The sequence below is a fragment of the Eschrichtius robustus genome, chromosome 3, assembly GCF_028021215.1.
Source record: "Eschrichtius robustus isolate mEscRob2 chromosome 3, mEscRob2.pri, whole genome shotgun sequence".
NCBI lineage: Eukaryota > Metazoa > Chordata > Mammalia > Artiodactyla > Eschrichtiidae > Eschrichtius > Eschrichtius robustus.
The window spans coordinates 932,875-945,729 of NC_090826.1; the positions used below are offsets into that span (position 1 = coordinate 932,875).

The 12,855-nt window shown below is 56.9% G+C and overlaps 1 protein-coding gene across 6 annotated transcripts in view; it reads right to left on the minus strand.

Annotated features, from left to right (window-relative positions):
- Positions 1 to 6,353, minus strand: part of LOC137761764 (cyclin-dependent kinase 11B) — a 39,877-nt gene extending 33,524 nt beyond the window's left edge. Inside the window, exon 1 of one of the 6 annotated variants that reach the window (XM_068538680.1) lies at positions 6,222 to 6,353. The gene's annotated coding sequence lies outside the window, so the exon portion shown is untranslated. Of the gene's footprint in view, positions 1 to 443; positions 622 to 5,917; positions 6,169 to 6,221 lie in introns of those variants that run through there. The other 5 variants (XM_068538685.1, XM_068538679.1, XM_068538683.1 and 2 more) reach the window with 5 other exon arrangements.
- Between the last annotated feature and the right edge of the window lie 6,502 nt (positions 6,354 to 12,855).

Consider the following 12,855-nt stretch of genomic DNA (forward strand, 5'->3'; position numbering starts at 1 on the left):
CAAGGGCCAAAGAGGCCCCAGCCACGGCCCGGCCACCAGAAGGAGAGGCAAGGCGCCCTGGAGAAAAGCTTCCACGACTCAGCCTGAGGACAGGTGAGGATCAAAGATCAGAGACCACCTGGCCGGCAGGCTGCCAGTGGGGGAGGAGCAGCCTCCTGGCTGCTCCAGGAGGGACAGATGGACAGGATGCAGTCGTGCAGACAAACAGACGAAGAAACTGTCAGGAATAAATCAGCGGGATGAAAAAATGGCAAGTCTAGAGAGGAAACGTCCCACTGCTGAATGAAACTACGGTGTCCTGCGACTATTTCCCTGCAAGGTGTTAACTGGTGACCAGGGTCAATCACAACTTTACCCCCCCGAGAAACGAGTGGACGCCCCTCCATGGAGCCACCAAAGTGGGAACCACCAGGAATGAGACAGAGACACCATGTCTCCCTGACCTGAGGCGCTGAACCCGGCACCGCTGCAGTTTCCCTGCCACAAGTGCAGGTCTGACGGTGAGAAAATGCAGGTGTCGAAAGCCGAGGAGAGGAGGATGGACGGCAGAGGCTGAGCACCGGGCCAGGGGCTGCGGATCATGACAGCATCCACAACGCACAGATCCTGCCAACGCCACGCACCTTTTCAACGTTCACACCCTCTGGAACCAAAAATGATCAAATCAATAACATCTCTAAACCCAAAAATCTCTAACGTGCAATACAGACAGAACTACCCAGACCAAACCACAACTCGGGTGAGTGACATCATCCCGCTGAAGAGCGAAGGACAGGAAGCCAGCCAGTAACCGTGCCGGCGGCGCTGAGAACACACGCAGGCGCCAGACGACACCCCAGGCAGGCGCTGGGCCCGGGGCAGCTTCGCGGAGTCTGGGTGGGAGCTCGAGGTGGGGCAGACAAGGGTGTGCGCTGCGCGGAAGGAGGGGTGGCCGCAGGGGCAGGCGGGGCCGCAGGACGCCTGTGCACGCCGCTGCCCCCCCCCCCCCCGGGAGGCCTGGAGGCAGGGACGCCCCCAGCAGCACAGCCGGCTCGTAAGCCTCATTCTCTGCTGGGCCGAACCAGCCTCCTTGGAGGAACGGCTGATTCCAGGGCTGGGGCAGGAGCTGGGCCAGAAGGAGAGGGAGGGCTCCTAGGGCGACGGGGACTCATCAGAAGGACACAGGGGCCAGCATGAGGGATGCAGTTTGAGAGAGAAAGTAAATAATAGCAAAGGGTTAGAAGCCACGCATCCACCACGATCACTAAACGGGGAAAGGAGAAAGCTCTTCCTTCTGGTACAAAGTCAGATGACTGATGGAATTAGAAAATCTCCATTTGGCGACCATGCCCATGATCACACTAACAATCGACTCAGGCTGGGTGAAAGTTTAGAAATAACAGAATATTTAGTCTCAAAGTGTATCCCTACAAGGTACGTGTTAATTACAAAGGGCACTCGACGGAGGTACAAAGGGGAGAAGACAGGAAACTTCCTTGAAGAAGGAGGAGAAAGGGGAGGCACCTATCCAGATAGGAGGATTCCAGGTCACGTGCTGTATCGGCACAGAAACAAGTAAACAAATTGGAACGGAGGCCCAGAGACTCCGCACAAGCAGAATTCTGATCCAAGACAGAGCGGGGTTGTGGCTCGTTGGAGAAGGGAGGCCACTGTCGCTGATACTAGGATGGCCGTTATCCACACCAGAGAAAAGAAACTGGACCCTGATCTCACAATTCTAGACAAATAAGAACAATTAGCAACATCCACAGAGCACTTCCTAGGAACCAGGTAGGGTCTGACCGAGCATTTCACACATATTAATACTCAATGAATCTTCACAACAACCCTTGCGGAGGGACGCTGTCACCCGTGTGAGACACATGAAGTGGGGAAACGGCCTCTGGCCACAGTTCAGGGCTTGAGCCTGGGCAGCCTGGCTGTGAAATGCAGCTGTGTAAACCCTCACGTTTAGAGGAGACTGTAAGAGAATACTTTCCTGATCCTGGTATAGGAAAAGAGTGTCTTTTTTTTTTCTGGCCGCACCACACAGCTTGCGGGATCTTAGTTCCCCGACCAGGGATTGAACCCGGGCCCCAGCAGTGAAAGTGCCGAGTCCTGACCACTGGACCGCCAGCGAATTCCTGGAAAAGAGTATCTTAAACCAATCCCCAAAAGCAATCTCCATAAAAGAAAATATAAATAAAACAGACTATGTTGGCTAAACTAAGAGCTTTTGTGCCATCAAAACGCACTATAACGTACTGTAACATTAACACACTAAATGACAAAGCGACAACCTGGAGGAGACAGTTATGACGTGACAAAGGAGAGGGAACGAATTCCTACAACTTAATAGGAAATGTGGGCAAAAACACCAGCGCGGGAGAGCGTTTCCAAACGGCCGATAAGCACGAGAGAGGATGCGTATCAGCTCTCCAGCGCCGTGTGACGCGGCACCGCACACCGGGCAGCGCAGAGCAACGACACACCTACGACCCCGCAAACTTGTGTGGTTGGGACTCTGGCAGCAGCTGTGCTGGGCAGTTGGCCATCACGATGGCCGAGGCCTCACCCGAAGGCCGGGGCGCCTGCTTCCAAGCCCACACGCGCAGCTCCCGGCCAGCTGTTGGGGGAAGACCCCTCCGCGGGGCCGCCCGCAGTGGGCACCTGGCCTGCGTTAGAACGAGCTGGCGGCTGAGAGAAAGCGCCCGAGGAGGCCCGAGTCTTTTTGTAACCTCGTCCCCTTCTCGTTTGCTGGTTTGCTGTTCGGCGCTCATTAGAAGGCCGGCCTCGAGGGGAGGGGCTACAGAGGGTGAGAATGCGGGGAGGCAGGGTCACGTCCGACCACGGGGGTCAACCTCACCAGCGGTCAGGGAGCTGGACACACCACCCACCCCCACTGCCAAAAACCATCAGGTCTAACAACACCCAGAGCTGCTGGAAGGTGTGGATCCAGAGGCCCCCAGACACGGCTACGGGGCGGCTGGCACGAGCACTTGCGGAAATGGTGTGGCAGCCTCTTGCGAGCTACGCACCTGCGCACGCTACACATCAGCACTTCCTATCTCGAGGTTCCCCCAGAGAAGTCCTGCGAGAGCGTCCAGAGCCGGACTGCCCATCACGACGGCTGGGAAGCGCGACCGTCCACCCGTCGGAGAATGAACGTGTGCTGTGGACTTGGCCCAGGAGTGAGGACGAGAAACGCCCGGCAATAGCCACGGCTGACGGCCGGCCAGGTCCTCTCTGCCCGGATGGTGGGCGAGCACGTGACAGCAGCACTTACCACTGGTCACCGGCCACAGCGCCGATCCTGAGCAGAAGCCCCACGCAGCTGTGCTGGGCATCGCACGTGGAGGCCGGGAGCAGCCGGGGGTCAGTGGCCCAGAGCCCAGCAGGTCCGGCTCACCCAGCCCCGCCGAGACCCCAGCTGCCCTCCCCAGCTCCGGCTCGTGTTTCCACCGCCCATTCTACTTTCTCAGCCCCCGTGACTCAAGGTGCCTCCACGAGAAGCAATTCTCATCCTGCGAAAGACCGAAGAAGGTCAGCGGCCCCAATCCGACAACGAAAAACTGACCCCACCTTCCAGGTCGGCCTGGAAACAGGGCAGACCGGGCTGAACGCAGGGCTTGTGGGGCACTGCTCCCCACCCAGGCCCCTGGTGACAAAGGTCTGATTTATCACCCTCTGAAATTATAGCACAACTAACAAGAACTGAAACGTAGCCTTTTCCACCCGGCACGGAGTAGGGGGCTCACGAGGCCAGGGTTGACTCTTAACTTTACTCCTGCCCAGAGCTGTCCTCAGAAGAAGGTGCACACGTGGGACTGAAAGGAAACCAGGTCAGCGACACGTAGCGAGAAGCGCACCTGTGACACCTCTGTCACGTGCAGGAGCTGAGTCCCCTCCCACGGCTGAATAGCCCAGCCTCCGCCAGCCCTGCAGCGAGGGCTCACGACCCGCGGGGAGGGTGCCTGGCTCTGAAACGGCAGGGGGGGCCAGGACCACCATGGCACATTCGCCACCGAAGGGAAGTTTGCGTGGAGGTTAGTGAAAATAAAGATGTCAACTTTCCCATCCAATTCTGCAGACCCTTAAATTCTAGGGCCTGTCAGCCTGAGGTCAAGAGTCCCTGTTCTCCAACAAACAACTCAAGATGTTCTCAAATGCCTGGTGAGGAAATCTAGGTTGGTTCAAATTGTCAGCAGGGCAGTTTAGATAAGATGTATTGAAAGTCTACAAATTTTATACACTAATTCAGAAATTCCACCTCTAGGGATTTATCCTAAAGAAATAATCCAACAAAGGCCCAAGACTGTACATACAAGGATGTTCAAAAGCTTTGTTTTTAAGACTGAGAAGCTGACACTAGCGAAGTGTCAGATAAGAAATCTGTAACAAACCCTGTCACATAATGGGACACTGTAGCCCTGCAAGTTTTGACAAAAATAGATTTGTCATAGATTAAGTGAGAGCAGAGTTACAAGCCCTCTGCACAGTATGTTCCCGTTTAAAAAGTACAAATGGTTCAGAAGAACACAGGCGAGGTTACCAACTGTGGTCAGCTCTGGGAGCCGAATCTCAGGTCCTCCAAATTTTTTTTTTGCGTTTTGGCTCCTCTTCATTTTCTAATTTATGTGCACTGAAAATGGATTTCTTAACAACAAGGACCTGTATATAGCACAGGGAACTACAATCAATATCTTGTAATAACCTGTAATGGAATGGAAAAGAATCTGAAAAAGAATGTGTGTGTATATGTATAACTGAATCACTGTGCTGTACACCAGAAACTAACACAACATTGTAAATCAACTGTACTTCAATTAAAAAAAAAACTGTAAAAATAAAGTGGACTTCTTTAATGTAAAAACTTTCCTATTCCCTCCCTTAATGTTCCTTTTCATGCTGTTTAATATTGTTTTATTCTGCTTTACAATGTTACTTACAAGTTTAAAGATTTTTGGTAAAGTACATTGCACTCTACTAAAAAACAAAGAACTTTAAGCCACTAAACAAAGAGTCTGTCTCTAAATAGTTTTTTTTTTTTTTTTTCCTCTTTTTTTTACAGCAGCGGTAGGTGAGCAAGGTCCTCAAGGCTTCAGAAGATGAGCTTGGGGCGGTGGGGCGGGGGCACTGCCTGGACCCCACAGGCCCCGTAAAACCTGCTACAGGAAAGTCACCGGAGGACTACAGTGAAGGCTTAGCTCTGGGCCTGACTGGGAGTTTCCCACCCCAATTTACAAAGTAACAGTCCGCTAGGACCAGCGCCCGGCAGGATGTTAGTTATTATATAATTTCCAGTTTTCTAAAATCCTGCGTAGAAAGACACCAACTGCAATGAATTTGCGGGCGATCGCGCCCTTTGGTTCCGGATTGGACGGAGCATCTTTACCCGGTTCTTTCGGAAGCGGTTGCACCTGCCGCTCCGAGGCCATGCCCACCTCGGGGGTGCATCGGTGGGGGGGGGGGCTAAAACGCAAGGACCCCCGACCCTATGTCGCCCCTCCCGCCTCTGACAGCCCACCCCCACGACACGGGCGCGGCTCCCCCCACCCGCTCCGGAGACCCCCAAGCCCCGCCACACCCGTGCCCCGCCGCCCCGCCTCAGGCGCCGTGCGGACCCGGGACGGGAACTCGGCGCCGGCCGTGGAGGCCTGGGATCCGAGCGGACGCCTGCGAGGCGGGGCGGGAACTCCATGTGGTCGTCGCTGAAGGAGCGGACCGGTCGTGAAGGCGCGAGGGACGGTGCCCCTCGGCGGCGTCGGACGCCCGGGCGCGCGCGTGCCAAGGCCCTGGGGTGGCCCAGCGGCCGCGCCCGCAGAGGGTCCGAGGGCCGGGGAAGGGAGGCGGCTGGTGGGGGGGACTTCGGCCCAGACGCAAAGGGCGATCCCCGCAGGCGACCCACCCCGCCAGCTTAATTCTGCGCTTCACCCACCGAGAAGCCCCCGGGCCAGACGCCGCGCTGGCCCCGCAGCCTCGGGGACGTGCACCGGGCCCCGCAGCCGCATCCGGGCGGGGTTTCCGCGCGCCGGGTCGGAGGACGCGGTCACCCGGGGCCCCGCCGCCCCCGCCTCCACACGGCGACCCGCCCACGTCCCGGCGACGGCGGCTCCCCGCGCGAAATCCTGCGGGTCGGGCCCGGTGGGCGGGCCCCAAACAGACACCCCCCCCCACCCCGGTCCCTGCGGGCGGTGGGGCGGGGACGGGGGCGGGGCGAAGCGGGGCGGAAGTGCCACTACCGGCCCCGGAAGCCATGAGCTGGAAGTGACGCGCCAGAAGCCCGCCACAGCTCCCCGCTGTCCCGCGGACTCGTTCCGCAGTGTCCTGAGCGTCTGGGCTTCTCGGCCGCCGCTGCTGAGCCGGTGGAGGGGCCGCGCTGCTAGGCGATTACCCCCGCTGTCGTTCTCTTGGCCGTACCACTTCAGCCCAGGCGGGGGTGGTTATCCTGGGTGACGGCGACCCCCATGGTCAGCCCCTTGGCACCCTTCGGGCCGTACCACCGCAGCCCAGTCGGGGATGGTGCTGCTGGGCGATCCCCGTGGTCATCCCCTTGGCACTCTCCGGGCCGTTCCACTTCAGCCCAGTCGGGGGTGGGGCGAAGGCGACCCCCGCAGCCTTGGTACCTTCCGGGCCGTACCACCTCGGCTGGCGCCCCTCGCGGTTTTCCCCCTTGGCACCTTCCGGGCTGTACCACCTCCGCCCAGATGGGGGGCGATGGCGCCCCCTCGCGGTATCCTCTGGCGTACCACTTTAGCCCAGACCGCGACCCCCGCCGTCCTCTCCTTGGTACCTTCCGGGCCGTACCACCGCGGCCCAGGAGGGGCGACCAGCTCGTGGACCTATAAGCCCCTCAGGGGCCACCCTCCGAGTTTTCGTTTCAAGGGACAGAAATTCCAGCCTCAACACGCCTCCTTTAGAAGAGGAAAGACAGAGGGAGTGTCTGTCTTCCCAGCATCCTAGCATCGGAGGAGCTCTAGGGGTACCTGGACCCCGAGGCCACGCTCCTGGCGAGGGCGCTGATTGGCCAAGCTGTGGGGAGCTCTGCCTGGGGGCGTGACCTCGGCCCAGGTGAGCGGCGGGCTGCAGGTGTGATCATCCTGCAGCGGGGCACCTGCCCAGACCGGTTCTCCTCCCCGCTTACTTTTTAACATAATTTTCAGGAGCAAGGGTACAGCTAATGGGCTCTTTTTTGGGTTTTTTTTGTATATGTATCTCTTCCTGCTTCTCTTTCAACTACAGATTCACATATTACCTCTCTGTCTTTCTGTGGTGATTTAATTATCGGGAGAGAGGAAATCTCAGAATGTTAATGTTAATTGTTTTCTTTTTTAAATTGAAGTATAGTTGGTGTGCAATATCATATGTTACAGGTGTGCAATATAATGATTCACAATTTTTAAAGGTTATGCTCCATTTATAGTTCCTATAAAATATAGCCTATATTCCCTGTGTTGTGCAATACGTCCTTGTAGCTTATTTTATTTTTAATTTTTAATTTTTTAATTTAATTTAATTTTTTTATAGAGCAGGATCTTATTAGTTATCCATTTTATACATATTAGTGTATATATGTCAATCCCAACCTCCCAACTCATCACACCACCCCCCCGCCCCTTTCCCCCCTTGGTGTCCATATGTTTGTTCTCCACATCTCTGTCTCAATTTCTGCCCTGCAAACCGGTTCATCTGTACCATTTTTCTAGGTTCCACATATATGCGTTAATATACGATATTTGTTTTTCTCTTTCTGACCTACTTCACTCTGTATGACAGTCTCTAGATCCATCCACGTCCCAGCAAATGACCCAATTTCATTCCTTTTTATGGCTGAGTAATATTCCATTGTATATATGTACCACATCTTCTTTATCCATTCGTCTGTCGATGGGCATTTAGGTTGCTTCCATGACCTGACTATTGTAAATAGTGCTGCAATGAACATTGGGGTGCATGTGTCTTTTTGAATTATGGTTTTCTCTAGGTATATGCCCGGGAGTGGGATTGCTGGGTCATATGGTAATTTTTTTTTAATTAATTAATTAATTAATTTATTTATTTATTTATTTATTTTTGGCTCTGTTGGGTCCTCGTTTCTGCGCGAGGGCTTTCTCTAGTTGCGGCAAGTGGGGGCCACTCTTCATCGTGGTGCGCGGGCCTCTCCCGTCGCGGAGCACAGGCTCCAGATGCGCAGGCTCAGCAATTGTGGCTCACGGGCCCAGTTGCTCCGCGGCACGTGGGATCTTCCCAGACCAGGGCTCGAACCCGTGTCCCCTGCATTGGCAGGCAGATTCTCAACCACTGCGCCACCGGGGAAGCCCCATATGGTAATTTTATTTTTAGTTTTTTAAGGAACCTCCATACTGTTCTCCATATTGGCTGTATCAATTTACATTCCCACCAACAGTGCAAGAGGGTTCCCTTTTCTCCACACCCTCTCCAGCATTTGGTGTTTGTAGATTTTCTGATGATGCCCATTCTAACTGGTGTGAGGTGATATTTTCAGGAGCAAGGGTACAGCTAATGGGCTCTTAAAGCCTACTTTTTGGTCAAAGTTTCACATATTTTTCTTCACATTATTTTAATAATTTTATTTTTTATTTTTATTATTATTATTTTTTTTAATTTTTGGCTGCGTTGGGTCTTCGTTGCCGCGCGCAGGCTTTCTCTAGTTGCGGCGAGCAGGGGCTACTCTTCGTTGTGGTGCGCGGGCTTCTCATTGCAGTGGCTTCTCTTGTGCGTGGGCTTCAGCAGTTGTGGCTCACGGGCTCTAGAGCGCAGGCTCAGTAGTTGTGGCTCATGGGCTTAGTTGCTCCGCGGCATGTGGGATCTTCCCGGACCAGGGCTCGAACCCACGTCCCCTGCATTGGCAGGCGGATTCTTAACCACTGCACCACTAGGGAAGTCCCTCTTCACATTATTTTAAAATTAATAACATTTTTCCTTTAGATCTTGGCCAGAGGGTCAGTCAGTTAATTAACAGTGGTGTCTGCCCACCCCTGGGCGCGCACAGGCGGGGCTGGGGCCGCGAGCTGCAGTGCAGTGAGTTACTTGTGGTGATCAGTGAGTTACTTGTAGTCAAGGAATTTCAAAAGGAAATGTATAAAAAGTATCAAAAACTTTATAGCACGGCTTCCCTGGTGGCACAGTGGTTAAGAATCCACCTTCCAATGCAGGGGACATGGGTTCAAACCCTGGTCCGGGAAGATCCCACATGCCGCGGAGCAACTAAGCCCGTGCACCACAGCTACTGAGCCTGCGCTCTAGAGCCCGCGAGCCACAGCTACTGAAGCCTGCGCGCCTAGAGCCCATGCTTCGCAACAAGAGAAGCCACTGCAATGAGAAGCCCGCGCACCCCAATGAAGAGTAGCCCCCGCTCGCTGCAACTAGAGAAAGCCCACGCGCAGCAACGAAGACCCAATGCAGCCAAAAATAAATACATAAAATAAATAAATTAAAAAAAAAACTTTTATAGCAGAATCTTTCTTACATTTTATCTGAGACAGTGCGTTTTAACAATTCTGAAATGATGTCAGGGGAACCTAGGCGCCTTCCCCTCCTGGACCAGGCACCCCAGCATGGAGGACAGTTTGACCCAGGCCTCCAGCCACTGCCCGAGGAAGCCTTTGCTCCATGGTCACACTCCCAGAGTTTGTATCCTGCCCCTTTTTCTTTGTCCTGTTAACAGTTGTTCACCGAAAGCAATAAAACAGCCAGTTATTTTACCAGCAAAACGGGTTGGTTTGGCAGCAGCAAAGAAGTGAAGTTCAGGACAGGCAGCTATGGTGAACCACAAGCAAGTCTGGTGAAGCAGAGGAGAAGGGCAAGTTGTTATAAACAGTCTACTGGAGGAACTGGGAGGCATGTGGTGGCTTTTCATTGGCTGAGAGGCCGCCAGGCGGGGGGACATCGTCCTTCCTCCTGCTGGTGGCGGTGAAGTATCTGCTTCTGGCCGCAGATGCAAGGGACTCTCCGCCTGCTGGGATCTGTGTTGAGGCCCAGGGGCACCTGCCTGAGAGCTTCCCCTTCTGGCCTCCCGACTGCATTTTAGTTGAGGTTCCCCTTTGTTAATTTTCACATAATTCTTCTCTAAACACCGCAGGAGACACTGCTGCAGGTAGCGAGTCGTTTCACCGCTGGGCTGTGTCTGACTTCCAGTATCAGGGAAGGGGTCTGAGTGGTTTTACCTGCATTTGCTGGAGTTTCCACTTCTTCCTTTGACTGGATTCCAAGCAGCAGAATTTGGGGTTGAAAGACTTTAGACCGGCCAGGATTCTTCACACCCTTGTCAGCTTCAAATGTGACCATTTCAGCCTCTTTGCTGATTTGCACATTAGACACAAATCTGTTAGGAAGCGGCTCTCGTGAAGGAGCCCCACACCGGCCAGCCTGCCTCTCCCTATGGCATCTGCCGGCCTCTCCCAGTCCAGCCCCTCGGCCCCTAGCCCCCTTCTCACAGGCTTAGTCTGCACCTGGGCCATGGTCTGACGTGATGGCTGCAGTCAGGTGGGGTGGTGACCTGCGGGCCCAGAGGAGCCCAAGTTCCCAGGGGACGGTGAGGACAGCAGGAGGTGTGGACCTGGGCCTGGGAGCCCGCAAGGCCCAGAGAGCGGGGTCCCGGGAGGAAAGGTGGGGGCACCCTGCTCGTCCCTCCAGCCCCACCGCCAAAGTCGCCAGGAAGCACTGACCCGCACGATGCTGCTTCCTGGGCGCCCGGCCTCCTGACGGCAGCCCCTCGCTGGGCCGGGGGTGCCTCCAAGCCCACGTTCCGAGGGCTCCACGTTAAGCCCCAGGGGTTCTCTTTCTTTTAAACAATCACCATTCGTTAGGCCTCACCACCCCTCGGGGTGCTCTTGGGCGCCCTTGCTTGCCCCCCCGTAATTAGCTTGCTCTGGGAGAAAGGCGGGTGGAGTGGTCAGCGCTGGGGGGGCCGTTGGAGTTGCCAGGGCAGGAGCGGGGGCGGGGGCTTCAGGCCGGCAGCCCACGTGGGCCACTGGGCACCCAAGGCATCGGGAGCTGAGTCTGCTCCAGGCTTCTCGGGGTTGGGGGGAACCCGTTATTCGGTGCACTGGGAAGGGATTTCGCAGATGTAATTACGGTCCCGAGCGTGTGGCCTTCAGACCCATCCAGGGCGCAGTGCCCGGAGGAGGGGATCCTCGGCAGCAGGCGAGGCCGGTGGGGTCTGCCTGGGCCGGGCCCCTCCAAACTCAGCCCTGGCCCGCCCGGCAGGGCCCCTGGCCAGCCCCAGGTCACTGGGCTGTGGAGTCAAGGCCTCTGGTTCCTTCCTGAGTGTCCTTCCCAGGCTCTGGGTCCAGCCGGGATGCCCACAGCCTGGGACGGCCAAGCAGCCTTTCTGGACGCTGCCCCTGGTCCTGTGGGTGATGTCTACTCACCTGTCATCCTGGCCATCACCTCAGCCGGCTGCCCCTGGGGGGGCCAGAACCCCATCCAGTGTGAGGGCTGTGCCCGAAGGTCCCTCAGCGAGACCTACTCGGGGTGGGGCAGCGGCAGCCGCTAAGGCCTCTGGGACTTGTCCACTGAGCAGCAGATGGGGAAACAGGGAGTCTGCAGCCAAGGTCGCTCAGGTTCGCGACACCTGGGCCCGAGCCCAGACAGACCCGACCCCAAACCAGAGATGTGCACCCTCCCTGGCTGCCCTTTGGGTACCCCTCCACACACCCTGTGGCGTGACCCCTGCCTCCCACCCCCACTTCAGCCTGACCTTGGGGCTCAGCCTCTGGACTCCACGGGCCGGGGTCACTGGCAAAGCAGGGAGGGCACCTAAAGGCTCTTCCCCCTGGGGCTGGGGCCAAAGGTCACGCAAGCAAAACCACAGGGCTGGGGAGCCGCCCCCTTGCTGCTTCAGGCCAGCGTCTGGGAGAGTCCAGGGCACCCACGGGCCTCACCGAGCTCCCAGGAAGCCGGCTGAGGTCAGGCCGTGCCTCTGTCCCCGTGGCTGCCTGTCCTGAGCTTCTGGGGGCAGGAGGCCCTCCCCGCAGGGTGCGGGGCGCAGACCAGCACGTCCCGTCTGTCCTCCGCGGGCTCCTCCCCCTCCTCGGCCTTGCCCACACTGACCTCACCTCTTCCACCAACTCCTCAGCGTTTCCAGATTCTGAGGTGGCCCAAGCTCTGGCCTGGACCTTTCTGGGGTGAAATGTGCAGTGGCCAACCCCACCCCCTGTGGTGACTCGAGTTCACGGTTCCCCCCCCGCCGCACCCCCCGTCCTCTGGGCTTCTCCAACAGGCCTCCACACACCCCGCCACTCGGCCTCCATCTCCACACCTGCTCTCACCCCCAGCTGGCCCCCCAGGCAGACTTCCCAGGTCCTGGTACCCAGTGGCTCCCAGGTGTGGGAACCTCGGCAGGACAGGCCCCGGCCACCACGGGGCAGGAACTGCTGGACGCGGAGCCTGGCCCGAGAGAGAGGGGAGGCCAGCTGGGTGGGCGCCCAGCGCTGAGGCCTTGGGTGAGGTCTGGCCCTGGCGCTGCTCGGACACAGGCCAGGAAAGGCCAGAAGAGGTTTCCAAGGCCACTGCCCTGAAGACCAGAAGCTTCGAGGGACCTCAGGCCGGAGCCCACAGAAATGCCCCACCGGCCAGGTCAGGAGACGTCTTGGGTCCCCCGTCCTGTGGCCTCTGGGACCTGGGCTCCCCATGCCCTTCAGTGTGCTCCACAACGCCCAGAAGGTCAAGGTTCAGGGGTCCACAGCCTTTGCCAAGGAGTGCGATCCTGTGGGCAGTGTCTCTGTCCACGGTGAGCCTGTCCCTCTGGCCCAGAGACCCCAGCTGGCCGGGCTGACCCCTGCCCTCAAGTAGACAGACACTCTGTTCCTGGAGCAACAGGGCCTAGTTTGGGGTCCGTGCACGGCCACCTCG